The following is a 5,000-nucleotide window of genomic DNA, read 5'->3' as shown; positions in this document are numbered from 1 at the left end:
AGTGGTAGTGACCGCAGAGGCAGTTCGTCTCCGCAGGGGCCTGGCCGGCACCCAGGTTGCTACCATAAAGCTTCCACTAGCGGAGGGTAACAAGGCCCTGAAGAAGGCCACGTTGAAGGTGGGTTGGTCGGTCTGCCCTCTGGGCACCTTCCAACAGCCTGACGTTTGCTTCAGGTGCTTTGAGCGGGGGCATAAATCCTGGTCGTGCAAAGGGCCCGACAGGTCCAATTTATGCCGCCGCTGCGATGGCGCAGGCCACAAGGCACGGGACTGCGGTGCACCTCCCAAGTGTCTGGTATGCACCGGTAAACAGGAAGCCAAACACGCCATGGGAGGCCCCAAGTGTCCGGCTGCACGGCCGGCTACTAAGCCGCAGGCCTGAGGGTGATACAGTTAAACCTGAACCACTGCTATGCGGCGCAGCAGTTGCTGCACCAAGCGGCTGCTGAGTCGTTGTCGGACGTGGCCATAGTCTCGGACCCATACCGTATCCCAACCGGAAACGGTAACTGGGTATCGGACAAGTCTGGGAAGACGGCCATTTGCACGACAGGCAGGTCCCCGGTTCAGGAGATTGTGTCGACCTCCAGAGAGGGGTACGTTATTGCCAAAGTGGATGGAGTATTCTACTGCAGTTGCTATGCTCCGCCAAGTTGGTCTACCGAAACGTTCGCACAGATGGTCGATCAAGCAACCGTGGAACTGACGGGCCTATGGCCGTTGGTGGTTGCGGGTGACTTCAACGCTTGGGCTGTCGAGTGGGGGAGTCGCTGTACAAACCAGAGGGGCCAGGTCTTGTTGGAAGCTTTGGCAAAGCTCAACTGAGACTTGGCTAACACTGGTACAAAATGCACCTACAGTAGAAACGGTGCCGAATCGATTATCGATGTGACGTTCTGCAGCCCGGGACTGATCACGAACTGGAGGGTAGACGACAGCTACACGAATAGCGATCACCAATCCCTCGAAACAAGCAGCGAGTAGGGCCAATATTCCATCCTTCTACGGCTGGAAAACATTGCATTTCGATGCAGATGTTTTTGGGCAGGCAATTAGATGGAAGTACGAAGGGGGTGAACTGCTCCCGGATGTGGACCATCTAAATTCGATGCTGTCATGGGCGTGCGACGCCACGATGCCTAGGTCTCGTCCGCTTAAAGAGGGTAGGCCACCGACATACTGGTGGAGCGATACGATAGCAGGCCTGCGCAATGCATGCCTCCGTGCAAGACGGAGGATGCAACGCGCACGTTCCGACGAGCAAAGAGCGGAACGCGGTGTCGCATTCAGATCCGCTAAGGCAACGCTTAAGAGCGCAATCAGAGCCAGCAAACGAGCCTGTTTCGAACGATTCTGCGCCAGTGCCAATTCGAACCCGTGGGGTGACGCCTACAGGATCGTTATGACCAAGACTAGAGGTGCGCTAGCCCCGGCCGAACAATCACCAGCGATGATAGAAACGATCATTCAGGGCCTCTTCCCAAGCCACGAACCAAGTCCCTGGCCTCCGGCTGACGAGTCACCACCTACCACGAGTGACGGCAGCCGTGCAGAGGCTGACGATGCGGTAAGGGTGACGGAAGATGAATTGATCGAGATCGCAAACTCCCTGAAGGTAGGCAAGGCTCCGGGACCAGACGGAATCCCGAACTTGGCCATCAAGACGGCCATCAAAGAAGCCCCCCGGTTGTTCAGGGCGGTCATGCAGAAATGCCTTGACGACTGCCTCTTCCCGGACGTGTGGAAGCGCCAGAGGCTGGTGCTGTTGCCGAAGGTTGGGAAACCACCAGGTGACCCATCGGCATACAGACCAATCTGTCTGCTGGACACGGCGGGCAAGGTGCTTGAGAGGGTAATCCTCAATAGACTGGTGAAATATACAGAAAGTGAGAACGGTCTATCAAGCAACCAGTTCGGTTTTCGAAAAGGTAGGTCCACGGTGGATGCAATTCTCTCCGTCACCAGAACGGCTGAGGTTGCAATCCAACGCAAGAGGAGGGGAATTCGTTACTGCGCGATCGTCACGCTTGACGTAAAGAACGCGTTTAACAGTGCCAGCTGGGACTCCATAGCCTTAGCGCTACAGAGTCTCAGAGTGCCGACGCCGCTGTACAAGATTCTGGGCAACTACTTTCAGAATCGAGTGCTAGTGTATAACACAAACGAGGGTCAGAAAAGCGTTTCGGTTACCGCGCAGGTGTACCGCAAGGTTCCATCCTGGGTCCGGTACTGTGGAACGCTATGTATGACGGCGTGTTAAAACTAACACTCCCTCCAGGGGTGGTGATCGTGGGCTTCGCCGATGACATAACTCTGGAGGATGCAATGCGCACGTTCCGACGAGCAAAGAGCGGAACGCGGTGTCGCATTCAGATCCGCTAAGGCAACGCTTAAGAGCGCAATCAGAGCCAGCAAACGAGCCTGTTTCGAACGATTCTGCGCCAGTGCCAATTCGAACCCGTGGGGTGACGCCTACAGGATCGTTATGACCAAGACTAGAGGTGCGCTAGCCCCGGCCGAACAATCACCAGCGATGATAGAAACGATCATTCAGGGCCTCTTCCCAAGCCACGAACCAAGTCCCTGGCCTCCGGCTGACGAGTCACCACCTACCACGAGTGACGACAGCCGTGCAGAGGCTGACGATGCGGTAAGGGTGACGGAAGATGAATTGATCGAGATCGCAAACTCCCTGAAGGTAGGCAAGGCTCCGGGACCAGACGGAATCCCGAACTTGGCCATCAAGACGGCCATCAAAGAAGCCCCCCGGTTGTTCAGGGCGGTCATGCAGAAATGCCTTGACGACTGCCTCTTCCCGGACGTGTGGAAGCGCCAGAGGCTGGTGCTGTTGCCGAAGGTTGGGAAACCACCAGGTGACCCATCGGCATACAGACCAATCTGTCTGCTGGACACGGCGGGCAAGGTGCTTGAGAGGGTAATCCTCAATAGACTGGTGAAATATACAGAAAGTGAGAACGGTCTATCAAGCAACCAGTTCGGTTTTCGAAAAGGTAGGTCCACGGTGGATGCAATTCTCTCCGTCACCAGAACGGCTGAGGTTGCAATCCAACGCAAGAGGAGGGGAATTCGTTACTGCGCGATCGTTACGCTTGACGTAAAGAACGCGTTTAACAGTGCCAGCTGGGACTCCATAGCCTTAGCGCTACAGAGTCTCAGAGTGCCGACGCCGCTGTACAAGATTCTGGGCAACTACTTTCAGAATCGAGTGCTAGTGTATAACACAAACGAGGGTCAGAAAAGCGTTTCGGTTACCGCGCAGGTGTACCGCAAGGTTCCATCCTGGGTCCGGTACTGTGGAACGCTATGTATGACGGCGTGTTAAAACTAACACTCCCTCCAGGGGTGGTGATCGTGGGCTTCGCCGATGACATAACTCTTGAGGTCAATGGCGAGTCTATTAGAGAGGTAGAGTTAAAGGCCGCGCTATCAATACGCGTAGTGGAAGACTGGATGCACTCCAGGAAACTGGAGCTAGCGCACCATGAGACTGAAGTTATTGTTGTAAATAACAGAAAGTCTGAGCAGGAGGCATCGATTAGTGCCGGTACATGCACTATCGCCTCAAAACGCTCGTTGAAGCTTCTGGGGGTTATGATCGACGACAAGCGCACGTTCGGGAGCCACGTCGATTATACCTGCAAGAAAGCTTCCATGGCTGTGGCAGCGCTGTCTCGCATGATGGCAAACAGCTCGGCGGTTCGTAGCAGCAGGCGCAAAGTCCTTGCTAGCGTGACCACGTCCATACTCAGGTATGGAGGACCAGTGTGGTCCAAGGTATTGAGTACCTCATGCCATCGCGACAAACTCGAGAGTACGTACAGGCTAATGTGCCTAAGGGTCGCGTGCGCATACCGAACAGTGTCGTACGAGGCGGTTTGCGTCCTGGCTGGCATGATGCCCATCAGCATAATCGTCAAAGAGGATGTAGAGTGCTTCGACCAACGCGACACGAGGGGTATTCGCAACACCATACGGTCATCCTCAATGGCCAGGTGGCAGCGGGAGTGGTCCAGCACTACAAAAGGTAGATGGACACACCGACTCATTCCAGAGTTAGCAGGCTGGATTAATAGACGCCATGGGGAAGTAACCTTCCATCTGACACAGATCCTGTCAGGTCATGGCTGCTTTAGGCAGTACCTGCATAGGTTCGGGTACGCCGAGTCCCCTATGTGCCCCGCTTGTACGGGTGCGGAAGAAAGCGCAGAGCATGTGTTCTTCACATGTCCGCGCTTCGAGCGGGTACGGTACGAAATGCTGGCAATAAGTGGGATGGACACCACGTCAGAGAATATAGTGCGTAGGATGTGCGAAAATAGGGAAATCTGGGATGCTGTCATCACGGCAGCATCACAGATCGTTAGTATTTTGCAGGGCACCAATCGACGGGAAACCATCGACGTGCCCCAGTTAGTTAACGGTTAACTAACTGGCCTGTATAGGCTGCTCTGCTACCCATAGAGGTAAGTGCGAAAAGCACGACGGGCCCTCTCCCTGAAGTTATGCCTAACGGCGGTCCCGGGGAGACCAAGGGCTTTAGCTGTTCAGCTTAGGTTGCTCAGCATGGGTAAAAGCAGACTACCCTTGCTTGGAGGTTGCGGTGGTTGATTTCCGACGTGCGTGTTTATGCGTGTTCAGCGTGTATATGCGCACGTCGTTGAATCGTGTGCGCTTGCGTGCGTAGATAGCTACATCCATGTACTTGAAACACGTTACAGCACGACGGAGTGTGAAGGCATTATGTGCCGTTACATGAGTGTGGTGTGGTCGGCAAAAGACGCCTGCTGTGCAGCATCAGAAGTTAGGTGTCATACAAATTTATGGAATCGATTGATTTCCGACGTGCGTGTTTATGCGTGTTCAGCGTGTATATGCGCACGTCGTTGAATCGTGTGCGCTTGCGTGCGTAGATAGCTACATCCATGTACTTGAAATACGTTACAGCACGACGGAGTGTGAAGGCATTATGTGCCGTTACA

At 54.6% G+C, this 5,000-nt stretch overlaps 1 protein-coding gene across 1 annotated transcript in view; it reads left to right on the top strand.

Annotated features, from left to right (window-relative positions):
* LOC129719954 (probable cyclin-dependent serine/threonine-protein kinase DDB_G0292550) overlaps positions 1-5,000 on the top strand; it is a gene marked incomplete at both ends in the record, with an annotated part of 19,605 nt that overhangs the window by 9,139 nt on the left and 5,466 nt on the right. The window lies entirely within an intron of this gene.

Source organism: Wyeomyia smithii, chromosome 2, assembly GCF_029784165.1.
Source record: "Wyeomyia smithii strain HCP4-BCI-WySm-NY-G18 chromosome 2, ASM2978416v1, whole genome shotgun sequence".
Taxonomy (NCBI): Eukaryota; Metazoa; Arthropoda; class Insecta; order Diptera; family Culicidae; genus Wyeomyia; species Wyeomyia smithii.
The sequence above is the reverse complement of the archived record's forward strand: the minus strand, read 5'-3'. Positions and strand labels throughout refer to the sequence as shown.